General features: G+C 40.9%; 1 long non-coding RNA gene across 5 annotated transcripts in view; it reads left to right on the top strand.

Moving 5' to 3' along the window:
• LOC129628299 (uncharacterized) overlaps positions 1–27534 on the top strand; it is a 53372-nt gene that overhangs the window by 2192 nt on the left and 23646 nt on the right. For 2 of the 5 annotated variants that reach the window (XR_008702762.1, XR_008702761.1), the window contains 2 exons: positions 1931–4062; positions 25689–25856. This is a non-coding gene — a long non-coding RNA (uncharacterized LOC129628299). Of the gene's footprint in view, positions 1–743; positions 854–1930; positions 4063–24625; positions 24725–25688; positions 25857–27534 lie in introns of those variants that run through there. The other 3 variants (XR_008702765.1, XR_008702763.1, XR_008702764.1) reach the window with 3 other exon arrangements.

Here is a 27534-nt window from a genome sequence, read left to right as displayed (position 1 = left end):
TCCCATCCCAACAACTCAGTTCTTGACTTATTGGACTGTCATACAGTGAGGTATACAAGCTTGGACTTGATAAACATTTATATAACAATTCCTATGAAGAACAGTCTTTAGAAGAAAATATTTAAGTTCAAAGAGTCTGAAGTCACATGATGTTAGAAACATTTATGCCTATATTTGATAGGTATAAAAGATATTTCCCATATGTTTAATGTATGAATGAGTAAGAAAGATAAAGCCTGAGAACATTTCCAGATAAAAAGGAGTAAAGAGATGTGACATGAAGCATTTATATGAGATAGTGGACTGAAAAGCAAAAATTGCGATACAGGCTATCATTGGGACAACTGATGAAATTTTAACACTCAAAGTGGATAAGATAATAGCTTTGTATTCCTGTTAAGTTTCTTGATTTTTGTTAATTACATTCTAGTTCTGAAAGAGAATGTCCTTATTTTTGGTAAAGGCACATAAAAGTATTTAGGAGTAGGGGGCATAATGTCTCCAACTTAAGCTCTTATGGTTCAAATAAATGCCAAGACCGTACAAAAATGTATAGGAAGAATAAAAAAGCAAATGGGGCAATTGAGGAATCTGGACAATTAGTATACAAGTATTCATTTTTCTATTCTTGTAACTTTTCCATAAGTTTAAAATTATAAGAATCAACACAAGAAGAATCTAAGGGAATGTGAGGCAAAGAAAACACCCTTGAGATGGGAAGGAACTTAACATGTTGTAGGAATTAAGAGATACCTCCTATGGCTGAAGAGTGTTGGCAAGATCATAGGATGGCAAGTGATGAGGAAATTGATAAGGAAATAGAAGGTAGATCATGAAGTTCTCATAGGCCATGGTAAGGGATATGACTTTAATTATAATGGGAAGTCACTATAAATTTCTGAGCAGGGAAGGATGTAGCAAGGTGCATTTTACAGTTGATTCCAGGGAATGATTCTGCCTGGGGCTATTTAGGCTACACATCAGCTTCTAAATAACTCAAACAATGTATCTATAGAAAGGAGGGAAATGAATAGGTAGGCTTCCTTGGGCCTCTTGCCAGGTGAAGAAGGATGAGGAAAAACCCACTGGGACCCCATGGGTTAGCCAAAAACAATAGCTGACATTGTTTACACCTTGCCATGCCTGGACTGCCTAGCAAACCATAGGTACTGACTCCTACACCAAGACTTCATTCCACTTTCCCAGTTCTAGAAACATTCCAAATCACATTATAAATTTTACCACATTTAAGACCAAGAACAATAGCAAAATCCCACACCTAAACCCTCTCTAAAAGGAGATGACCCAACCAATTTCTCTATTATGTTCCAAGTCCAGCATCTTTGGGTAGTGTTTATTACACCAGGTCAAGTTTGAATGGGCTATTCTTGACCCTGCAGTTGTGGCTAAATGACAAACTTAATATATATTGGAAGAGAAATGGGAAGTTGTCCAGCAGCTTAGGTACAGAGGCTCACTCCTTCTCTTTTAGAAGGAGTGGCTGTGTCTGGACCCACAGGAATAGAGGGCTTTTTCCAGCAGTCACAGCAGCTACTACTTACAAGTAATAAAGTGATAGCAGCTGGCATTCTCAGACAATTCCCAACTGCACTGGCATTTCTACTCAGACTTGTTGGTGCCTAAATCCTTTCAATTTATAATGCTTATCCCAACCTTATCATGATTGCATTTTAAGAGAGTCAAAAGTCAGGATCCTGCAATAGGAAAGAATAAGTCTGACTTCGTATTACAGCTATTTCTTTTACTTTAACCTTTGTATTCTATTGCTTTTGCTTTAAGAATTGCCTGTAGCCTAAAATATACAGAGTAGCTCATTTCAAGCCTCTGATCTTTAAGGTTGTAACACTTCTCCTTTCAAATAGAAATAAAAAAAATGCAGAATAGAGAATAACATTTGTCTTGTTTGAAGTTTACAGGAACATTGTGACATGACCTACATGGAGAGCTTCAAGAACAAAGGATTCTGGCCCAAGGAGTGTGCACAGCCAAATACACCCCTTCTCTATTAAGTATAAAAGAAGTCTGAATTCTACTTTGATAAGATGATTCTCTAGGACACAGTCCACCATCTTCTCAGACTCCTGGCTTTCTGAATAAAGTTGTTATTCCTTGCCCCAACACCTCATCTCCTGATTGTGCATTGACCAGAATGAGTCTGGACTCAGTAGCAATCCCTCTCCTGCAGACAAGGAGCTTGTGGTGTCAAGGAGTATGATGTGATTATTTTTTCAGACTCCTCTTTGTGATGATGAGAAAAAGCAGATTCTATGCCTCTGAATTCTAATTCTTGATATCTGTGTTTTTCCAGTAAATCCAGCTCATTATATTTTTACACATGACACTAGAATTTGTCCTCACCCACCTTTAATTATAATAAAAATTCCTATTTCATAGAAGGAAATGAATGCAGTGAAGTTTCTGTACTGTTATACGTATGACATTTGCTAGATAGATATCTAAAGGGTCTCCCTGCTCTGCTAGCAGACTGATTTCCTCCAGGTGACAGACTAATTTTTTTTTTTTTACAGGTTCTCCTTGCCAGGAGTATCTCCCTGGTCCACCATCATCAATGACTATCCTTGAGTCTGGTATAGATGAGTATTCCCCTTCTGAAGTATAAAGACTCCTTTGGGTCTTTTATATTGTATCTTCTGGCATACAGTCCTCTTCTGATCACAGAACCTGACCTCTCTAAAGGAAATGAATGTATTTTGATTATAACTGCACACCTTGCAACCAAGCAGGACTCTATGGGGTTTTCTGAGACAGACATCCCCCACCTCCGTGTCCTCTACCTGCCTCTTGTTTGTAGAAAGCTTTAGTCTCCCAGGCCTCCCCTGAGTCACAAAAGGCTGGCTCAAGAATGAACAATTGAAAGAATGTGAATGTGTAATAACAAAGAAAACAGCAGTTGGGCCAGGAGATTCAGTAACCATTTAAACAGTAAATCAGCCACATGGCAGTCACAGAATCTTTAATTCCTCAGAGAAGGACATAGATAATGGTGTTTGATGCACATCCCTGAATTGTTCTGCAGGTACTAAAACGTCCACCAGATGGAAGCAGGTAACTTCATGATGACCATGAGCATGTAAACCCTAGACTGGCTAGAGTCTAAGGATTGATGATGTTAACCCCTGTGAAAGCAGCTTGTTACCTCACCCTCAACCAATCAGAGAATTGTGCACAAGCTGATCATGCACCTTGCAACTGTCTCTGTCAGCTTGCCTTTAAAAACATTTTCCTGAAATCCATCAAGGAGTTAAGGGTCTTTTAAATATTTGCCACCTGTACTCCTTGCTTGGTTCCTGCAATAAAGGTTGTGGTTTGCTTCACCACAACCTGCGATCAGTAGATTGACTTTATTGTGTATGAGAGAGTGTCCCCAAGTTTGGCTTGGTAACAATCTTAGCCTACCATACCCCTATTCCTTTCTTCTTCCAGCTATAGAGATGGGCATATGCCCCCAAACCAGGGCTGTCAAGACTCCTTCTCAGAACCTCTTCAGGGGATTTGCAGATGTTCTCATACAATAGGAGCTGTAGGACTGGTACTTTGCCAGTCTTGGGGTGCTGGGGATGCTCATGCCTGCTCCATGAGGAGAGTTTGAGGGACACAGTATTTGTGCACTTCATGTAGCTGTGCCTCAGGGCAGTATAACTTCTGGACTTCTTAGCTGAAGTGACCCCCAAATACCTTTTTATTGCTTAAGTGAAATTCTGTCAGGTGTAGTCAATAGTCTGCCTAATTTCATTAGGGCTTTACTGCTTTAGCTGAATACTTTCCTGGCAAGTTTATAAAGACTGGGAATTGCTTTAGGAGTTGAGCCATCACAGGGCCTTCTTGGTCAAGTTTGTGTTTTCCCTGGCAATTAAATTCCTTTAACATCCAGCAAGTGCCAGAAATCTTACTGAGTCACGATTCCAGAATCCAGATTCTGCCTTGGATGTGTCAGTCTCTTGGCAACAGCAGTTGTCTCTCCCTGAAGCGCTAGGTCACAGTTGAATACTTCTGTTTTTGCTGCCACCTGTGAAACAATAGGTATGAGGGAACATATAGGCTTTATTTATATGAGTATTATTATAATAATATTTTGTATTAAATATGAAAGGATAGGATTTTGGGGGTATATTAAATAATATTTTTAGTATATATACATTGTTCTAGTTATTCTATGAAAATCAACATTTTAAAGTTGAAATGTTTTGAATTTTGAAAAGCCTGTATTCTGATTAAAATTCTCAAAACACACATTAGAATTTCTTTACATTTAAAAACTATGGTGTTATATTTTAATATAGCTTTTTTCCTTCGAGTTCTGCAGAGGCTTTAAAAATGTTTAAATATATATATGAATTATATGTAGAAAAGTAGATATTGTTGATAATATGATTTAATAATTACTTTTTAAAGTTTAAGTGGCATAAACTTCATCAGCAAGTAAGAAAAATGGGAGATATTTTGAATAATGAGATCTATCAGAAACTCCTGAGGGGTAGACTAATTTATTCACAGATGGTTTCATATTAATTAAATTGTAACATATTTACTGAAATCATTTTTAGAATTGTTTTCTTTGCTAGTTGATTCTGACTAAATTTCATAATAAAACTTAGCTCTTATGATTCGCACTTAGCAACCACATAGGTAAGACATAGCTTGCTTTAAGAAATGCCAAAATAGGAAATACTAACTTCTGATAGATGATGAAGATGAAGCAAAGTATCCTTGTGAAGAAAGGTGTTTTCCCAATGAATTAATCACATCTTAAATAGTTCTACTAGTGATTTATTTTCTAAAATGTACCTTTAGCAATTGTATTAGTTTTTTATCTCTGTAACAGATTACCATAAGCTCAGCAGAGGAAAGCAATCCCTGTTTAGCAATTCACAGTTCTGTGTGTAGAAAGTCTGGCATGGCATGGAGGTGGCCTGTGCTCTGGGTCTCACTGGTTGAAATCAGAGTTCCGGCCAGACTGGGTTACTTTTGGAGGACCTGGGGATGATCTCAGGTTGTTGGAAGACTTTGGTTCTTTGTGGTTATAGGACTTTTTTCCTGTTTTCTTACTGGCTGTCAGCTGAAGACTGCTCTCAGCTCCTAGAAACCACCTGCATTCCTTGCCATTTGGCTTCCCCCATCTTCAAAATGAGAAACAAAGAAATTCTGTTGCACCAAACCCCCAGCCTACCCCATCTTTGAACCTCTTTCACCAGGAGGAGACAAATTCCTTTTACAGCCTCAACTAATTAGGTCAGGCCTACTGAAGGCCCATTGAAGATATTTACCTGTCTTAAGGTCAGCAGATTTGGGACTTTTATTATCCCTGTATACTTCTCAACCGGAGAAGGCAATGGCACCCCACTCCAGTACTCTTGCCTGGAAAGACCCATGGACGGAGAAGCCTGGTGGGCTGCAGTCCATGGGGTCGCGAAGAGTCAGGACTCAGCGACTTCCCTTTCACTTTTCCCTTTCATGCATTGGAGAAGGAAATGGCAACCCACTCCAGTGTTCTTGCTTGGAGAATCCCAAGGACGGTGGAGCCTGGTGGGCTGCCGTCAATGGGGTCGCACAGAGTCAGACACGACTGAAGTGACTTAGCAGCAGCAGCAGCAGCAGCATACTTCTCAACAGCAGCACCAGATGAGTATCTGATTGAGTCACTGGGAGAAAGTCTGCATACAAGGAGAGGGATGGGAATATTTTGGGAACTATCCCGAATTCTACCTATTACAGCAGTGAAGTGCACTATGATTATATTTAAAAAATTCACTTAAAAATATGATTTCTAGTTCAAAATAAGAGATTACTTGGAAGACTTAAAAGCATTGAGGGCATGAAGAATTCTGGATGTTTATGAAAAGTGAGCTTGGGAATCTATAAGCACATGCCTTAGCTTGGAGCAGGGTAGGGTGCTCACTTCAGTTTTTCTGACCTCACATTTGGATTTGTTCCCTTACAGGAAAATGCCAGTCATAGGAGAGCAGCACCCATGTCAGCCTCTTCTCTTTCATCTTTGTTTCCTCCTTCTCAGAAGCAGAAATGCAGTCCCAGAAGCCTAACTATACTCTGAATCAATTCACTTTATCTCTCCTGAGGCTATGCTGCAAAAACACTGCTCATATTCTTCCAGCCACTTAGTCTCTTTTTCTCATTTCAAACTTCAAAATATTCTTTTAACAAAGAATCATACCCAAACCTTCCCCAAAGCCAGATGGCACAAGCAGTTCTGCTTTCTGGAACCCAGTGCTCTAGTGAAGTTTTATGATGTTGTCCCCAATCATTACAGAAGTGTTAAATCACAATGTATATACTGCTGAAGAAGTAGGATTAATATGTAAAACTGCCATCTTTCTTGGAGAAGGAAATGGCAACCCATTCCAGTACTCTTGCCTGGAGAATCCCAGGGACGGAGGAGCCTGGTAGGCGGCGGTTCATGCGGTCTCCAAGAGTCAGACACGACTGAGCAACTTCACTTTCACTTTTCACTTTCATGCATTGGAGAAGGAAATGGCAACCCACTCCAGTGTTCTTGCCTGGAGAATCCCAGGGATGGAGGAACCTGGTGGGCTGCCGTCTATGGGGTCGCACAGAGTTGGACACGACTGAAGTGACTTAGCAGCAGCAGCAGCCATATTTCTACTTAGCTATCATCCCATACAGAATCACCTTGTGCCAAGAGATTCATTCATTTCAGAATCAAGTTCTTTAGTTGTCACTGCTTTGTTATGGATTTGCTGCCTTGGTGGTAAGTTAGGGACCGCTGCAGTTTAGAGGTTACTGTGATCCACCTTTGGTGCATCAGCTCCAGGTATTTGTTCCTGAGTCACCAGATCTCAAGTCTATAAGTGTACCTTAACCAGCAAGGCCATATGAGAAGTGATGTGTGAGGGTTCCAGTTCAAGTTGTTCTGGATTCAAATCCTAGTTCTTCTGCTTACTAACTAAAATCGTTTAATGTTTCTGTGCTTTAGTTTTCTATCTTACTAGGTGGACTCTTAGTGTGACTGGTGAGCAATAAGTGCTTACTATGTTAGACTCTATGTTACATACCCCACCTCCTGCATGTGTGCTAGGTCCCTTCAGTCGTGTCTGACTCTTTGAGACCCTATGGACTATAGCCTGCCAGGCTCCTTTGTTCATGGGATTCTCCAGGCAAGAATACTGGAGTGTGTTACTGTGCTCTCTTACAGGGAATCTTCCCCACCCAGGGATCGAACCCGTGTCTCTTAACATCTCTTGCATTTGCAAGTGGGTTCTTTACAAACTAGCACCACCTGGGAAGTCCTGCATTGAGGTCAAAGTCTGTTGACATGCTTCTTGTCCTTTGGCTCAAGAACTGGCAGACCTGGATCCATGTGATGAGGCATCTCTTTCTTTTAAAATATGCCCAGAATCTAACCACTTCTCCCCCCATCACCACCACCACCACCATCACCATGCTCCCCACAACCCGCCTGCCCGACATAATTGCAAAGACCTCCTAACTGGCCTCCTTGCTTTTATTCTTGCTCCCTAAAATCAGTCCTTTATATAAAAGCCAGGATGATGATTATCCTTTAAAAATATGAGTTTGGTCATGATTGTTCCTCCTTTCAGAATCCTGCAATCAGTTTCTGATTTATTCAGTGTAAAAAATGAAAACCCTTACAATGGCCAGAGGCCCTTCATTATCTGGTGCCCCATTAACTCTCTGACTTTTCTCCTGCTCACTGGGCTCCTGCCATGCTGGTCTCTTTGCTCTTCCTCAATCATTCCTAGACCTGCTTTCACTCAAAGTTTTTACAGTACTGTTTGCTGTGTCTGAAATGCTCTTCCTCAGATATGCGCCATCTCCTTATATCTTTGACCATGCCTCCTTCTCAGAGAGGTTTACCATGACCCTCTCCTCTCATGCTCTTGATCTCCCTTACCTTGTGCTGCCCTTTCTTTTTCCATAGGCTGTGTTATAATTTCTACACATTATATATTTTGCTTATTTAGTATGGCTACTAGTTTCTGTTCCCATATGCTAGCATATTAGCATCATGGCAGGGATACTATCTGTTGTGTTCTCTCATGTATCCCACATGCCTGACAGCTAGTAGGGGCTCAGTAAGTACAGGTGAGACTTGAACAACATGTGGGGGTTTGGGGGTTAGGGGTGCTGGTCCTCCATGCACTCAAAAATTTACATATAACTTACCTGTGTGTGTGTGTGCTAAGTCACTTCAGATCCAATTCTGTGACCCTATGGGTTGTAGCCCACCAGGCTCCTCTGTCCATGGGATTCTCCAGGCAGGAATACTGGAGTGGGTTGCCATACCCTCCATCCAGGGGATCTTCCTGACCCAGGGATTGAACTCATATCTCTTACATCTCCTGCATTGGTAGGCACAGTGTTTACCACTGGAGCCACCTGGGAAGGCCACATGTAACTTTCAGTTGGCCCTTTATATCTGTGGTTCCTCAGTATCCATGGTTCTGCAACCCAGATTTAACCAACCCCATTTCATGAAGTACTGTAGAATTCACTGTTGGATAAAGTCCTTGTATAAGTGGACCTGCACAGTTCAAACCTGTGTTGTTCAAGTTTCAATCATGTATTTTGAATTAAAGAATAAATGGATGCTGTGCTGGGAAGCCAAAGAATAGAGGAAGATGGATGTGATGGCAGTTTAACAGCTGGTATATCATAAAGAGCAATGCAGAATTTTAAATAAGAAGAGCATGAATCAAAGAGGCAGATCGCTGCAAAATTTGATTACAGTAACCAAAGCACCATCTGAATCTGGTGGTTCTAAATTAATCTTTTCAGGCATGTGTAGATATTTAAGAAGTAATCTAGTGCTCTACCAAGTGCATGATCTTAGGTATTGAATAGACATTTTGATTGACTTGCTATCATCTCCGTAATTATCAAAACTCAGGTGTGCCTATGAGGCAAACTACTAATCACAGTTCAGGGAAGACACTGGGACTGAAGCTTGATCAGTGATCTGAATTATAGTTTCTACCTAAGAAGTCATGGTAGACACATTACATTGAGACTTTGAATTCCTACAGATATGGGTTTGAATTCCAACTCTGTCCTTTAGTAGTGGTATGGCCTTGATTAGGGCTTTTACACCTCAAGCCTTCGACTCCCTCTGCTGCAAAGTAGGGAAAAGTAATATTATCCTAAAAATTAGAAATAGTTTTGTAAAAGTAAGCCTTTAATAAATAGTAGACATTGTTGCTTTGTTATTGTTGTTGCTTGTACTTAGATAACTAGGCTTAATTTAGATTTAGATTAGTGTTTATATCTTCTACAGGCTGAATTATGCCCTGCTGCTCTCAATTCATATACTAAAGTCCTAATCCCCAATGTAACTGGGTTTGGGGATAAGGCCTATGAGGAGGTAATTAAGGTTACCTTATGACTTACAAGGTCTTCCCTTGTTGCTCAGCTGGTAAAGAATCCACCTATAATACCTGGGTTCAATCCCTGTGTTGGGAAGATCCTCTGGAGAAGGGAAAGGCTACTCGCTCCAGTAATCTGGCCTGGAGAATTCCATGGGCTGTGTAAGTCCATGGGGTCACAAAGAGTCAGACATGACTGAGCAACTGAACTGAACTGATGACTTATACAATGAAGTCATAAGGATGGGGTAATGATCCAAAGGATCAGTGTCTTTGTTAGAGGAAACACCAAAGAGTCTGTTTTCACTCTTTCTCTCTTCCATGGAGGATGCACTGAGAAGGTGGCCATCAACAAGTCAGGAAGAGAGCTCTTACTGGAAACCTAAAAGGTTATTACCCTCATCTTGAGCTTTCCAGCCTCCACTGTGCGACATACATTTTTGTTGTTTAAGGAATCCAGTCTGTGGCATTCTGCTATAGCAGCCCAAGCTACCTAAAACAATATCCAATGATGTTTCATGGAATGAAGTTTTAGGTGAACCTTCAGTGTGTAGATAGCATCCAAAAGAACACTCCTGGTGATCGAGTATTCTCAAGGCCCATGAATTGTAACAACTCCTGCAAGTGGGCTGGGGTTCCAGGAAAGACTCTTGTTTCTATAGAAAACAGGGCTACTACTCAGGATCTGAGGTGGAAGATTGGCAATGGACTGGGCATGTGGCCAGTGAGGACAGAGCCCGATCTCCCACACCTGGACTCATGCCAGATTTCAGATGTTATTTCTTTCTCTGCTCATGTCTTCTTGCTGAATCAGACAAAAGTGAGCCTATGGATGAAAGGCACTAAGGCCCAGAGCTGACTAGGGCCAAGGAAAGTGAAGACAGGTAAGTTATCTGTGGCTATAAAGTATTCACCCTCATTAGACCTTACAGGGCATCCCAGGTGGCACTAGTGGTAAAGAATCCACCTGCCAATGCAGGAGACACAGGAGATGTGGGTTCAATCCCTGGGTCAGGAAGATGCCCTGGAGTAGGAAATGCCAACCCACTCCAGTATTCTTGCCTGGAAAAATTCCACAGACAGAGGAGCCTGGCAGACTACAGTCAACGGGATCATGAAGAGTTGGACATTACTGAGCACACACACGGCACACACAGAGACTTTACAGAGCTTTTAAAGATAAAATCTAACACCACTAAACCTGAGGATGTGTGTTGTTTCATAATTATAGGTGCATGTTTGTTGTCATTGAAAAATATTTCATATATAATTAATAGGACTGAAAGTGGCTGTCTAGCTATGTCTAATGGACTAAATTCTCTAAGATATTACTGAGAGATTGGTACAAGATCTTTTATGATTACTTCCTGGGCAATCTTATCTAGCAATTGTCCTTTACTCGAGGTCTGGTTTGTGGTTCTCAGTGTATCTTTATTTTTACTGTCAGTGTATTGATTGCTTAGCCTTGATAATATTTCCTGAAGCTCGAGAGATTTATCCTCCAAATTGGATATTGTCATTTCCCTTGCTTGGGTAGGCTGAATATCTGAATTTGCCCTAATTAGAATTGACTGTTCTGGATTGACAAAGAGCCCTGTGGGCTAAGGCATGATAGGCATAAGGAGTAAACGTCAGTATTCTCAAATCAATACTTTTCCATTTGGTTTATGACAATTCAGAAAGTTCCATAGTATCTTTTAAAGAAATAATTTGGAAAATTTTTCAAAATATAAAGCACACATGCAAAGCATATTTACTACAATTTGAGGATTCACTTAAACCCATTTTGGTCAATATCCTTTTATATAGGTTTAAACTCTCCAATTACATTCAATAGAAATAGTTTAATAAAAATAAGTGTAGTTTGAGATGGCCATGTACACACTGATACGTTTTAAATGGATAACTGACAAGGACCTACTGTATAGCACATGGAACTCTGCTCAATGTTGTGTGGTGGCCTGGATGGGAGGGAGTTAGGGGGAGAATGGATTCATGGATATGGATGGCTGAGTTCCACTGACGTTCACCTGGAACTGTCACAGAATTGTTAACTGGCTATGCTGCTGCTGCTGCTAAGTCACTTCAGTCGTGTCCGACTCTGTGCGACCCCTGAGACAGCAGCCCACCAGGCCTCCCCGTCCCTGGGATTCTCCAGGCAAGAACACTGGAGTGGGTTGCCATTTCCTTCTCCAATGCATGAAAGTGAAAAGTGAAAGTGAAGTAGCTCCGTCATGTCCAACTCTAGCGACCCCATGGACTGCAGCCTACCAGGCTTCTCCGTCCATGGGATTTTCCAGGCAAGAGTACTGGAGTGGGGTGACATATACCCCAATACAAAATAAAAGCTTAAAAAAGTAAGTGGAAGTCATATTGTGAAGCACGGAAGAATATCAGGATGAAGGAAGCATAGTCCTTAGCTCTTAGTAGATGTTAGAGGCAAGCTGAATAGCAAACATAACCCAGTGTGAAATCTGGTAGGGAGTCAGAAACTCATGGGTTACTTTAGGGTCAAAGAGGAGTGCCACTGAACATAACCGGCGGTGTCATGGCGTTTTCTTAAATATGTGCCACTTACATGCATTGTTGAAAGATAAATGGAAATTATCCAGGTGGCTGGGGAAAGAAGAGTAAGACACTGCAGACAGAAGCAAGAGTGTGTTCAAAGGTGTAAAAAAGCAGGTATAGTTGAAAGAACTTTATGTATATTATAAGAGTAAAGTATTATAGGTGATGAACCTGAGGCCAGACAATAAAAATCATATTTTAGGACATTTGGATGAAGAAATATGTGTTCATAGAAAGTGAAGTGTTATGATTATTTTTGTACTTCAGAAATTTCATTGGTGATTAGTGATATCTACTGATCTTTTTGCATTTATTCCTCATCACAATCTTGTGTCCAGATGATTATTTGGAATATACTGGACTTTTTTTAAAAGTTAATACTTTTGTGCTCTCCCCTTATTTATACTTCTTAATTTTATCTATATTTAATTTTTAATTATTCACTGTGGCTAACAATGGCAGGATAGATGTTGTATTAACTTGAATAATGGTCCTTCTAATCCATTTTTAGCCTGGGAATTTTACTTGTTAAATGGGAACATGTTCAAAAGAAATTATGTGACTACTAAGAACTGCAATCAAATTTTTCTTGTCTCTGTACTGTATAATATTGGGACTAGATGTTGTTTCTTGTTCTTATGTTAATCAGTGCTGGGACCAGGTAAAAATAACTTGGTTATCGGCTTTAAGAAATGCCTGCTCATGAAAAAAAGAAAAGTCAAAAAGAAAAGTTAATCATTGAAACAGCTTAACAGGTCTAATAGCTTGCTCATCAAGACACCCTACCTCAATGCATCTTGGTAGAGGCATTTGGATGATAATAACAATAATGATAAAACTCTGACCAATTTCAACCAGTTTCCATTTGCAAGACCACCATAAAACTACTCAACCAAGATCTTGAAGCCCTACCAATACTCTGCCTTAATTTCTCATTTTGAGCCATTTTAAAGATTCTATCAAAGTTACTGGTCCACAGATTTTATTGGGAGGAATTGACAGTCAATACTATTCTTCTGTAAATTATCTTTGGCAGCCTACTGTTAGAATACAATTTCCTCTATGGTATTCTGATAAAGTTTCTGCAGCAACATTGCTTATAGGATAGTACTTTAATACTTGATGAGAGACGCAGAATTAGATGAGAGCATAAATTAACTAAGTCATTTACTTTTTGCAAACACAATCCTATCAAATAAAATGGGGTAGCTGGTGGCAGAGAGAGAGATTTTGAGTGGTGGTGGGAGAGAAATCTCATATATCTTGCTGAAGTACACAGTTCATTCTCTGAACTCTTAAGGACTCCTGTAGTTCTGAAAATGAACAGAAGAAATTGTTTATATAAGATTGATCAATACTTCTCTATGTTCTATGATTTCCCTGGTGCTGCTGCTGCTGCTGCTAAGTCACTTCAGTTGTGTCCGACTCTGTGCAATCCCATAGATGGCAGTCCACCAGTCTCCCCTGTCCTTGGGATTCTCCAGGCAAGAACACTGGAATGGGTTGCCATTTCCTTCTCCAAGGCATGAAAGTGAAAAGTGAAAATTAAGTTGCTCAGTCATGTCAGACTCTTAGCGACCCCATAGACTGCAGCCTACCAGGCTCCTCTGTCCAGTGAGATTCTCCAGGCAAGAGTACTGGGGTGGGGTGCCATTGCCTTCTCCATGATTTCTCTACTATATTATAATTAGAGTTAACCTGTCAGTCTCTCATCCACTCCACATAGAGGCTCCTTGAGAGAGAGGCTATATATTATATATTTCTATGTATTTTCCATCTAGCATACTGCCTAACAGATACTTAATAAATTCTGTTGGAGTCTTCACTGGTGGTCCAGTGGTTAAGAACCCACCTTCCAATGCAGAGGACGTGGGTTTGATCCCTGGTTGGGGAACTAAGATCCCATGTTTCATGGGCATCTAAGCCCATGCACCACAACTACTGAGCCTGTGTGCTCTGGAGTCCACATGGAACAACTAGAGAAGCCCGTGCGTCACAACCAAGATGCAGCATAGCCTCCCCCCAAAAGTTATTAAAAAATAAATATGTTGAATAGATGAATGAACACTTGCTTTGCTGCCTTCACTCACCTCCTGAAATTCTACCTTCTGTCAATCACCAGTCTTTCCACTGAGTTTGTCTCAAGCCCATTTCTTCTTGGACACTATGCCTGACCTGAAACTTTTCAAAGATAATTTCACATGCTGATTTTGCTGTAGTAAAGAACAGAATTTTTTTCTTCCCTTCATTGATTTTATGTACCAGAGGGATGCTTGAATTCTACTGGTCATAAGACTTGAACTTGAAGCTAAATAGCAAATTTTAAAGTTGCAGACATTGCTATCTATTGATTTCACGTGTCCCCCTCACCCCCCAACCATTTAACTTTTATTCCCTTGTTACACACATTTCACTTTTACATATAGGAATCTCTCCTGAATATGCAAGCTTCGCTTTTCCTTCCGTGGAACTTCATCCCACGAACCTTGCTTCGTGACATCAGCAGTAGTTCCTTTGCTGTCCCGTCTTGCGCTCCCTGCCCCTGCTCCCTCCCCTTTCTCCCTTTCATCCAAGGAGTTACTTTCCATCGAATTATTGTGATGGCCTGAATTTCTCCAAGCCCTCAGTGCCACTGAGGCATGTTGCTCTGTGTCTCTAGAGTATCAGTAAGCCCATGTTAAAGCCTAAAACGAGGCTCTGAAGGAAGGTGAACAGATCTGATACTATGGGGCAGGATCAGTACCTAAGCTGCCAATCATCTTGTGATGGCTGCATGTAGTCGGTGCCACCCTGATGAAGAAGTACACAAATGTGAGGTTTGAGGGGGACCAAGAAGTTCCTCACCCCCAAATATCTTATTTACCAGCTGTTTGAATTCCTAATGATCAAAGTTCAAAGGCCATCATTTAGTTTAAAAAAATCTTTCAAAAAATGTAAAAGTCACAGAAGAAGATAACATAACTTCACATTTATGATGCCCACTGTAACTTTAGTGGAGTTACCTTTATAAAGGTGAAAGAGTCTAGGTGTCACATCCAGCTTTGAGGAACTGAAAGTGAAAGTGAAGTCGCTCAGTCGTGTCTGACTCTTTGTGACCCCATAGACTAACCTTCCAGGCTCCTCTGTCCATGGGATTTTCCAGGCAAGAGTACTGGAGTGGATTGCCATTTCCTTCTCCAGGGGATCTTCCCAAGCCAGGGCTCAAACCCGGGTCTCCCACATTGTAGACAGATGCTTTACTGTCTGAGCCACCAGGGAAGTCTGAGGAACTGAACCATAGACCGAAAGTCTGGAGGGGAGACAGGTATTCAGAGTAGAATTTCAGATGCTTTGAGGCAAGTGCAGTCTTATTCCCCATCAGGACCTCAGACCTCTCTTAGAGGTTCCCTTCTTTCCTCTAGTGTCTGTAGGAAATTATCTAGAAATTTCTGTATCAATTCTTTTTCTATCCGTTCTGTCATTTCTTTGTCTCCTTAGTTGCCTGGCTTTGGAATCCTCATCTCCACTCTGTCCAAGGCTACAGCTGATACGCCTGCGAATTGCTTCTTGCAGTCCTGGGAACTCTGACTTCTGTCATATTTATGCTCTCAACACTGCATGAGACTGTGGTGCAGCACAGTGTAGGCAAGGGCTTAACTTTTGATGAGGCTTTAGAACAGCTGTGGGATAAAGAAGGAAGTGGAAACTCATGGAGCAACTTGCTGTTGTTTAGTCGTTTAGTTGGGTCTGACCCTTTGTGACACCATGGACTGTATCCCACCAGTTTCCTCTGTTCATGGGATTCTCCAGGCATAAGAATACCTGAGTGGGTTGCCATTTTCTTCTCCAGGGGATCTTCCCAACCCAGGGATTGAACTCACATCTTTTACATCTCCACCAGTGAGCCACCAGGGAAGCCCATAGGGAGCAACTTATAATTGCTAAAACGTGACCATTCTTTGAAAACCCAGGTCAGCTCTATCCTTGCCAGTTCCTGTGTCAAAGATTACTACTGTCTATCGTATATGGTTCTCCTCTCATTTTGGGTTCTCAGGATATACTTTTATCTCCCTTGCAGTTGGGTAAGGTCACAAGATTAGTTCTGATCAATGGTTGGTGAATGGAAGCAGGATCAACTCAGGGTGTGGGGTGATCCTGGGCAAAAATTATTTTCAAGACTCCTGCCTATATAAACAATTCAATCTAAATATATATTACACAGTCATGGGGTCATGTAAGTATATTTATCAATGAAGAGTGAGACTAGTAGTTATAGAAGAAATAACTATGTATTTGATTATTGTTCAATCAGGGAAAATAAAGATTTTTGTAGTGTCCAGGCACTATCTCTTTCCATTCAAGATCAAGAACCATCTTTTGGACTTCTTTATTATCAAATGCACCATTTCTGGCTAATTTCATATCTCCCACTGCGGGTAAAAGACGGCACCACCATTATTACAAGGCTGTGGCTATTTGGAAACTTTTTTGTCTTGAAACAATATAGGTCTTTCTGCTTCTGTGCTTCTCTAATTCCGTGTTTCATGCTGATTACACCATCTTTTCTGACACTGCATTACCTATTCTGCTGCTTCTGAATACTGGCTTCTAATGATTCTCTCAAAGGTTGTTGCTAGGCTTTTCTGTTGATGACCACACATGTAAGTGTGGACCCTGTATGAAAGAAAATGTGAATGATAATTCAGTTTTGGTCATGTTAAGTGTACTGTTTAAAATTTTACAGTGGAAGTAAATTGCATCACACCTACCAGCCATGTCTTCTTTTCAGCCTTCAAGGATGCACTCCTTGCATTTCTAGAATGTGATCTCTTTCAAAATATTTGCTGATAGCATCCCTGAATTCCACACACTGACACCAGCAGGGAAGATAGGCCCCTGGGCAGAGGAGAGGAGTGGTCTCATTCACACAGGGAATGTCTGGTTCCTTGTCTGGCACTGCTTCAGACAGACTCAGAAGAGTATGGTATTGCTGCCATAATTGGAAGCAAAAGAAAACCTCAATTGAAAAAGTCCATTGAGATCAAGGAGTAGTGATCTAAAATTTTACCCTTGAAAAAGACATATACCCCTTCCTCCTGACTCTCATGTGACACAGAGCCTTCAAAAGGGGTGGTATCTGTGCTGCAGGTCAGAGTGGGAGGTATAGAGTAAGAATGCCAGCTGTCACCCTTGGGTCCTATACACTGGAGATGGCATTGTGAACTGAACACAGACAGAGCTGACGTAAAGGCTCAAACATGTTTAAGCCCAAGGGATGGCGGGGGGAACAGATGGTAGCTCAGAACACATTTTTGTCCAATGTGAGTGAGAATCACCACAAATGAACGTGCCATCACCATTCCGGCAGCCTGATCTGGTGTAAGATCCTGCTGACCAGCAGGAGTAGTGTCTGCTGCACCAGACTGGCCTCCTGGAACCAGAGCCAGACTCATGGTACCAGGATGCTTCCATGGGCACAGGTCTCAGGGTTCCTTGGGACATCTGGTTGATTCCGTGTATGGGATACAGGGTCAGAAAGTTCCCAGAGGAGCATTGAGGGCTAGGGCCCTTGCAGGTCCTGGTCTGGGTTGAGAACCTCCTGGACCACACTGCCAGTCCTAGCCAAGTCCCAGGCACTGACGTGGCACTCCAAATTTCAGAGATTCCTAAGGTGTGGCCCATGTCAAAGAAGCAGCAGTGCTGAGTAAACAGGACATGGTCACTCCTGGCCTGAAGCACAGAAAGCCCTGTATGTACTTCCCCCGTTTCTGCTGCAGCAATAAGGAAGCTGCATCTTTCAAATTGTGCAGCTAATGGTAGGTGTGGGGAGCAGAGTTTCCTGCTGATCCCAAGGGACACATAATGTGAGTGAGAAATAAACTGGTTTTGTGTTAAGCCTATGAGGGTTTAAATCACAAGAAAACCGATCCTACCCTGACTAATACAGATCCTGTACATGGCGCTGGCTCTCCAGCCAGAGGGCAGCCTCCGCATGTAATCGTTCCTACTTTATAAGGTTGAATTGAAGTAAACACATATCCAGTTAGAAAGATAAATGTTAGTTATTATTTTTATTACTACAGGCTATTTGTTCTTGTGTTAGGGACTAACACAACAGTTAGCTGGGGACTTCCTCAGTGGTTAAGAACCACTGTTGAGTGGTTAAGACTGTGCTCGCAAGGCATGGGGTGCAAGTTCTGTCCCTGGTTGGGAATTAAGATCCCACATGCAGTGTGACATGGTCAAAGAGAGAGAGAGAGAGAGAGATAAAGCTTAAAAAAATATTGTTAAACAGTGAGCTCTCCATTGTGACTGAATATTTCTTCAGTTGACTAGATCAAGACCTGCCCTCTGCATTTTCTTTTCTTGTCGTGTAACTACTTTTTTAAACAATGATAGATGGGGAAAAATTTTATTCCTACTAATGAGAAAGTTCCATCCTTCACTCTCAAGGGGATAGCCTCTCTGCACAATAATTTAATGTACAAAACATTTATGAAACCCAATTAAGCTCAATTGTGGGGTGCAGAGTGAGCTTCATACACTATAATATTTGTAAACTCTGGTTGAGTACCTACAGTTTGCCAGGCAAAACTCTAAGTGTTTTACGTATAGTAACTTATGTAATTGTCCTTATACAACCCTGTGTCACGTGCACTATCATTTTTACTATGCCTATTATGAAGGGGAGAGGTGCAGAGAGGCTTTGTTCAAAGTCATGGAGCTACTAAGTGTTTGATTTAGTTTTAGCATGAGCAGTCTGGTTTCAGAGTCTATGATCTTTTTTTAAAATATAATTTTTTTTTGTTACCAGATCAATCTGCTTCATCCTCCCTTGCCTTTCCTTCCGTCCTCCCTCCCTCTCTTCCTCCACATTTCCTTTCTTTTTTCTTCCTTTCTTTCTCTCCTTACTTTTTTTTCTTCCTTCATTCCTCCTTTCTTTCTTTCCTTCTTCCTTCCTTTCTTTCTTTCGGACTGTTTCTATAAAGAACTGAAGATCAGAGATCTTGAACCATCATCATGTAGTCTTCTGGATCTTACCTTCGTAATTCTCAAGAACATGTAGACACAAATTTCCTCAAAAACTATATATGGGTAAATATAGTTATTTGAGGCTTAATGATCCCTTACTACAAGGCAGCGTTTGAGTCTTCATTCACTTATTCAGGAGATATTGACTGAGTGCCTACCATGTGCCAAGCAGCATGACAGGCACGAGTGGACAAGGTGGGCTCTGCCCTGAAAAAAAATCTCAGATGTACTTTACAGCCTCCTAACAAGTTTTGACAGCCCCTACCATCCAGGTTTAGGGTACCCTGCCACAGTTAGTAATTGTCTTGAATAATCCATATTCTTGAGTCTGCAACCTCATGGACTGCAGCATGGCAGGCAACTCTGTGGAAATCTCCAGGCAAGAATGCTGGAGACGATTACCATTTCCTTTTCCAAGGGATCTTCCTGAGCCCAGGGATCAAACCTGCATCTCCTGCCTCTCCTGTATTGCTGGTGGACTCTTTATTGCTAAATAAAGAAGCCTATATTCTGGGGAAGCCCATATTCTTCCCATGCCTACTTATTTATAGTAAATTGTCCACTGTAAAATATGCACTTGCAAATAAAATTCTGCCTATAGAACCAGTAAGGGGAGATGTATGACCCAAAGGACCAGAAGAGGGATCTCTGGGTAGAAGAGTTTTGTGGAAAGTACTTCATGTGGTCTTTGCCAGCCTCTGTATAGGTGGCACTCATGGTAAATAACCCATCTGCCAGTGCAGGAGATATAAGATATGTGGGTTCGATCCCAGGATCAGGAAGATCCCCTGGAGGAGGGCATGACAACCCACTCCAGTACTGTTCCCTGGAGAATCCCAAAGACAGAGGAGGCTGGTGGGCTACAGTCCATAGAGTCACAGAGGCAGACAAGACTGAAGTGACTTAGCACACCCACCCAAATGAAGTAAAGGAAGGGGGAAGGAGTGCCCTCTCTGGTTGGTAGGGCACCAGGGCAGGGGAGTAGGAAACAAATAACAAATAAGCACAATCCCAAAGCAGCAGCTGAGAGTTTTACTCATTGGAAAGTTGTCATCTCAGCCAGTGAATATCAGAGCCTGACATCAAATTTATTGTTGACAAGACTGGTATAGAAACTGTTGGAAACAGTCCTGGCAACCCCTTTCACTTCAGCATTGGTAGGCAGGGACCTTTGTCCCCTGAGGGGGAGATTCTCTTGAAGTTTATTTGATGCTGTCTCAGTGGGTGGATTGGAGAAGGAAATGGTAACCCATTTAGTGTTCTTGCCTGGAGAATCCCAGGGACAGGGGAACCTGGTGGGCTGCTGTCTATGGGGTCGCACAGAGTTGGACATGACTGAAGTGACTTAGCAGCAGCAGCAGCAGCAGCAGCAGTGGGTGGAGGAGAAGTGCTCACAGAGGACACTGAGGACTAGCCACCGTTTCTGTGCAGCATTTCCCCCTTCAAACCACAGACATGCACTAAGTGCTGCTTATTGGGCACTGTGCCAGGCATGGCTTGGAAAGCAATGAATAAGATGTAGGCTCCACACTCCTGGAACACTCAGTCTACAGGGGTGGACACTTCCCAGCTGGCACTAGTGGTAAAGAACTGCCTGTCATTGCAGGAGATAGAGGAGACATGGGTTCGATGGCTGGGTTGGGAAGATTCCCTGGGGAAGGGAATGGCAACCACTCCAATATTCTCGCCTGAGAAATCCCACAGAAGAACCTGGTGGGCTACAGTCCTTGGGGTCACAGAGTCAGACATGACTAAACAACCGAGTGCACGTAAACACACACACACACACACACACATACTTCCATAAATGACAACAGTGATACACTGAGGTTTATGTACTGGGGTAACAGGGTTATTAAGGATGTCAGAGGAAGGGCACTTCTCCTTAAGAAGGAAGTTGGGGGTGCAGATGAAGAATAGAAAGAACTCCTGCAAATCTTCAGATGAGGCTAAATTACATTTTAACATTTCATTTTCCAGATTATGCCTCCTAGCTGATATGGCCTTGAGAACAGCATCTGTCAAATATGATTGTATAGCCTCTTGATTTTCTATCTCTAAAGAAACAGGGTGCATATCTTTCGAGTTTCTTTGTAATTGCACTCAGCGTCATACTCCCTCTGCTTGCCACTGATAATAACGAGCAAGCTTCTGATTTCAGCACAGAGGTGCTATTGACCTCACCGGACCTCTGCACTGAAAATAGATCTTTGGTGAAAAGAAGGCAATACAATGTAAAACAGCCTCATTTTGATCCTTATCTAGTGGTAGAACTGCTGTCTATTTATTTTCAAGTGTTTTGCATCGCCAGCATATTTTAAGGACTGACTCTTAACTATTTTTCAAGGAAAGTAAAACTGCATGATGAAAAAGAAAAAAATCAGAGAAGTTTAAAAAGATGGATAAGCTTGTAAAGGGCAAAGGTTGAGTGACTACATAGAATTCAAATGATTCTCCTTGCTGAATAAGGGAAGGTCTTTCTTTGCTAAAAGGAGAGTGGGGAAGGTGGGACAAGTATTTATTTGTTAGCAATTAGCCTTTCAGTTGAAGAATAGATGAGAGGCTTAAGCCTAGCAAGCAGAAATTGGGTGACTGTGGGCAGAAGAGATAGCAGGTGAGGTTCTTGAAATGGAGAAAAAAGGCTACAGCTGTTCATGCTTTGTGAAAACAATATGGATTCAAGTGGAGCTAACTGGTGAAGAAGATGAATATTCTAGAGTTAGAAACTTTATGAAATCCCTGGCTCTGTTTTCTACCTCACCAGTCTGTGCCAACTTACTTGACTTATTTAAGATTAGTTATTTAAAGATAAATAAATACTTGATAATATTTTTGAAGTAGGATAATTATTTTTATTGCATTAAGTTGTGTGATGATTCAAGCTGATGATGAACCAAGCCTGGCACAAAGTGTATGCTTAATAAAGAGGAGTTATTTACTCTTTAAAATGTTGATGGTCATCTCATTATTATGTGAACACAGACTTCTTAGTGCTTGGGTTATGATAACAGTGTGAAGTATTCTTCATAATCAGGCCAGGAGGATGAGCCAAAGGAAGAAGCATAGGTCTTCTTACCCATGGATGACAGGAGGTAGGAACTCTTTCTTGCTAGACAGATCTTGAAAAAATGTGAGGTGAGAGCTACACTAGCCATCTTGTAGCCACGAGGAAAAAGCCTGGAATATCTATGAATATCTCTGAGAAGCAGGAGAGGAAAGGCAATACAGTAAAAGAAAAATCAAAAGAGAGTTTCAAATGTGTTCCTTTTTATGTCTGAGTAGTATTCCATTGTGTATATGTACCACAACTTCTTTATCCATTCCTCTGTTGATGGACCTCTAGGTTGCTTCCATGTTCTAGCTATTGTAAACAGTGCTGCAATGAACAGTGGGATACATGTGTCTCTTTCAATTTTGGTTTCCTCAGGGTATATGCTTAGGAGTGGGATTGCTGGGTCATATGGTGGCTTTATTCCTAGTTTTTTAAGGAATCTCCATACCGTCAGTTCTAATGAGGTGGATGAACCCAGAACCTATTAGACAGAGTGCAGTGAGTCTGAAAGAGAAAGATAAATATCATATTCTAACACATATATACAGAATCTAGAAAAATGGCACTGAAGAATTTATTTACAGGGCAGCAATGGAGACACAGACATAGAGAATAGACTTATGGACATGGGGAGAGGGGAGGAGAGGGTGAGATGTATGGAAAAAGTAACATGGAAACTTACATTACCATATGTAAAATAGATAGCCAACGGGAATTTGCTGTATGGCTCAGGAAACTCAAACAGGGGCTCTGTGTCAACCTAGAGTGGTGGTAAGGGGAGGGAGATGGGAGGGAGGTTCAAAAGGGCGGGGATATATGTATACCTATGGCTGATTCATGTTGAGGTTTGACAGAAAACAACAAAATTCTGTAAAGCAATTATCCTTCAATAAAAAATAAATAGATTAAAACAGAGAGAGAGAGAGAGAGAGAGAGAGAGAGAGAGAGAGACTCACTCCAGATAACATCATTCGATTGGTGAATCTGGTCAGCCTGAAATTGGCATTACCCCTGAATTTTCTCATTCTTGAACCAATGCTTTTTGGGTTTAAACTTCTTTGAGTTTTCTGATACTTGACATAATATAGTCCAGGTAAAAAATAATAAGTCACATCTTTTAGTTTTTGATAGAAAGAAGAGCATTTTCCTCCATCTTTTCCTTTCTTGGATGTAGACCTGAAGCTTGGAGCTGTATTGGCTGATTATCAACCATGAGGCAAAAAAACTCGAAAAAAAATGCTAAAAGAAGCTTTGGAAGCCCTTTCCTGACCTTATAGAACCAGAAATACACCAAGTTCACTTCTTGCATTAGTTTGCTAGGGCTGCCATACAAAGTAGCACAGAGTGGGAGGCTTCCTCAATAGAAATTTATCTCCTCAAAATTCTGGAGGTTAAGTGTGAGATCAATGTTTCAGCAAGATTGACTTCTTCCAAGGCTTCCTGCCTTGGCTTGTAGATGGCCATCCTCTCCACGTTTCTTCACGTGGTCTTTTGTGTGTTACTGTGTTGAAATCTCCTCTTTTTATAAGGACACCAGCCATGTGGTATTGGAATCCATCTTAGTGACCTTCTTTCAACTCAAAGATCTCATCTCCAAATACAGTCACATTCTGATGAACTGGGGAGAGGTTTAGGACTTCAACAGAGGAATTCTGGGGAGAAACCTATGACATTTTTATGGCAGAAAAGTGACATCTACAATAGTAATCATATTTCAGATTATGTTATTCATACTTTACCACTATGAAATAGTTAAAAACTAATGGCAGTTGTATATTGATGGATATATGTGGAATCTAGAAAGATGGTACAAGTGAACCCATTTGTAAAGCAGAAATAGAGATACAAATGTAGAGAACAAATGCATGGCCACCAAAGAAGGAAGCGGGGGTGTAGGATGAATCAAGAGATTGGGACTGACATATGCACACTACTATGTATAAAATGGATGGCTAATGAGAATCTACTGTAAAGCACAGGGAACTCTACTCGATGCTATATGGTGAGCCAAATGGAAAGGAAATCCCCCAAAGAGGGGATATGTGTATACATATGGCTGATTGAATTTGCTCTATATCAGAAACCAAAACAACATTGTAAAGCAACTAAACTCAACAAAACAACTGATGGAGGAAGTTCATTATACTTTCCATTTCTACTAGCTTATGATCTCATATTTTGGTACAACTCATAATACTCAAGAGAAAGGTAGTTGCCGACAAAAGATGTTTTGCTTCTGAGTTCAGGGAACACAGATTCTGTTTCTCTTTAATTTACTTTTTAAAGATTGCTTTTTCTGGAATTCCAGGAAATAAGTTTAGGTCTTTCAGAGCTTAGAAAGACTGTAGGAGAAGGAGAAATTTTTAAAAAAATAATACAGACTAGGCTTTATAAGGGCAAGATCCCATTCCGACAGAAGTCTAACCAATGGGATTAATGGATTGCCCCTGCCAATACCAGAGCATTTTTTTTTTTGACTACAGAATGCCAAAAAAGAAAAAAAAAAATATAGCAACCCCCGCTTCACTCCAAGACCATATTGCTAACTTTCAACTCTAAAACTTGAGCTGGTAACTGTAAATGTTGACGTTTTCAGCTGTACAATGGACAAACTGCCTTGGTACCTTAGACAGCCCTCGAGCAGACCAGTCCCAGCACTTGAACAGAGCATTCCTCTTCAGGGGACGAAAACCATGTAAGTTAGATTCTAGCTCTGTTAGTGGAAAGAAGAAATACATGTCTAAGTGCTGAAAAGTCAGCCTTTAGAATACTGACCATGACTTTTTTATTTCTGAAAAGAATATAGTTCACTCTATATTTACACTATTAAGTTGATACAAAGTATTAACAATCTGACCATCATTTGTTTTCTAATAGTTTCTAATTGCTCAAGAGGCAGTCATATTTGAAATGAGATTTGAGTAATGAAGAAAAGTCCAGTGTTTGAACATTATTCGTGTAGATACAGTAAAGCCTTAACGACTTTTTCTTCCAGGATTTTAATATAAGGCCCGATCCCATATCTCTATATGAGTTAAATGCTTATATCTTTCTTTTTTTTTTTTTGTTATTAATGGAGTTTTAGCTCGAATAGAAACTCAGCAGGGGACAGCTGAACCAGAACTGAACAGAAGCGGCTTTTTCACCAACTATTTGTTTTGTCCAGCAGAGGGCACCTGGAGCTCACACATAAATGGCAGCAGCAGCAGCGTTTAAAATATCTGTTTCATTGCCTCGGTGATTCTTAATTAACACAAAGCATCAGGGTTTCATTGACACCAATAAAATGAGGTGACTGCGACCTTGATTAATAAAATGTGTAATCATCTTGGAAATATCGGGAGTTAGAAACTTGTTAGATATTTCTTCTTGGTAATTACATTGGCCGGTAATCAATAAAAACAAAATCTAAATTGCAGATTGCTCCAGTTCAATCTCCAGGTTAAAAACTTTATTTCTTCTTAAAAATAAAATTGAATATACATTTGTGACAACTTAAGGATTAGAGAGTAAGATTAAATAGCATCTTTTATTACTATGTGAGGAGTATTGAATTGTCTGATACTTCTCAATATCAAATAAACAAGTTTCAGGCACAGGGGAAAGGAACGTTAGAATGTTATTGATATGTTTCTAAAATTCTACTTTTTCAATTTCAGAGTCCAGATCAAGAAGCATAAACGAGGAAATTGGAAATCCCACATTGTTCTATTTCCGAGTGAAAAGCTTTGACTCACCACTAGAGGGCACTATTCACCCTCTCATCTTTCTGAAGGCTTCAGCCCAGCATGGCTCGTTTTCAAATGAAAAGAACTGCATTTACTAAGGTTTGTGATTTGTTTAGAAATAAAAAGAAGCACCCCCATGATTCTGGGCAGATTTACCCCCCTAAATCTCCTGTTTATTGTGATGCAAAGTCTTTAACTGCATCAAATGTAAACTGGAAAAATTCAGCAAATTAGGATTGCCTGTGCAACTATACATAAAATACTTCATCACTAATTTTTTAGGTTTACAAAATAGACAAATTAAGTACAAAATTAAGAAACTTTATGCTTCTCCTTTCATGTTTTATAGAAACATGTTATATTGATCACTATGGTACCATATCTTTGTGATGTTGCACACCACAAAGCCAAGTAATTCATTGGTTTCTTTTCCTTATTTTTCAGAATTATGAGTGTACAATTGATCTCATACAGATCCTTCTCATTGCACTAATTTTCTGGGGTTGGTCTAGTATATCCACAAATCTGAGGTTTTACAACTCTGGTTTATCAGTAATGTATGTGGTAGATGGTATTGTTATTTGAAAATTTTACTCCACATTCTTCCCGGGAGAAAAATACTTCCCCATTCCATCATGCTGAACTTGGTCAACGGAATGCAAGAAGTAACTATGCTGCTGCTGCTGCTGCTGCTGCTAAGTCGCTTCAGTCGTGTCCGACTCTGTGCGACCCCATAGACGGCAGCCCACCAGGCTCCCCCGTCCCTGGGATTCTCCAGGCAAGAACACTGGAGCAGGTTGCCATTTCCTTCTCCGATGCATGAAAGTGAAAAGTGAAAGGGAAGTCGCTCAGTCGTGTCCGACTCTTAATGAGCCCATGGACTGCAGCCTACCAGGCTCCTCTGTCCATGGGATTTTCCAGGCAAGAGTACTGGAGTGGGGTGCCATTGCCTTCTCCGGTAACTATGCTACTTTCAAGCAAAAGCTTTAAATGTGATTTAATACCTCTTGCTCTTCCTTTCTGTCTCAGGAATGCATACCTTATGCATAGTGGCTGCCCCTTCAGCCTGGGTCCCTGAATGTGAAGATAGTACATGAAACAGAACCAAAGTATTCAGAACTGAGTGCTTCCCTGTTGGCTCAGATGGTGAAGAATCTGCCTGCAATGCAGGATACCTGGGTCCCTGGGTCGGGAAGAACCCACTGCAGTATTCTTGTCTGGAGAATTCCATGGACAGAAGAGCCTGGCAAGCTACAGTTCATGGGTTTACAAAAAGTTGGACATGACTGAGCGACTAACACTTTAATTTTTATTCAGAGTTGAGTGGCACCTGCTGACACATGAAGTCAGCAAGAATTGTGTTGTTGCTAGCAACTGGAGTTTGGGGGTTGTGTTTTGTGCAGCAAGCTGAGTAATATAAAAATGGATATGAGGAGTGGGGTACTTTTGCAGGAAAATAAAAATAGGTGGCAACTGCTTCTAGATAAAGCTGAAGGTGGTGTAAAAAAACTATTGTGGGAAACTAAAAAGAGTGATCAGATCAATGTAATAGAAATTTTTTTCTTCTGCAGCGGCAATAACTTGGGAGGCAGATAGCCTATGTGATGAACTTATTATAGCTTTAGGCGGAAAGGTGTTTAAACAGAACTGTCCTTGTGTGAGTTAGTTGTTATTTGCTGCATTTGACAGGCTATTTAACAAGTGAAATGAATCCAGAAAATAACTGGTCTACTTGCAAGATGGAACTAAAGAGAAAATAGGCTCAAATTCTGGGATT

The sequence above is a fragment of the Bubalus kerabau genome, chromosome 15, assembly GCF_029407905.1.
Source record: "Bubalus kerabau isolate K-KA32 ecotype Philippines breed swamp buffalo chromosome 15, PCC_UOA_SB_1v2, whole genome shotgun sequence".
In the NCBI taxonomy this organism is placed as follows: Eukaryota; Metazoa; Chordata; class Mammalia; order Artiodactyla; family Bovidae; genus Bubalus; species Bubalus kerabau.
The sequence above is the reverse complement of the archived record's forward strand: the minus strand, read 5'-3'. Positions and strand labels throughout refer to the sequence as shown.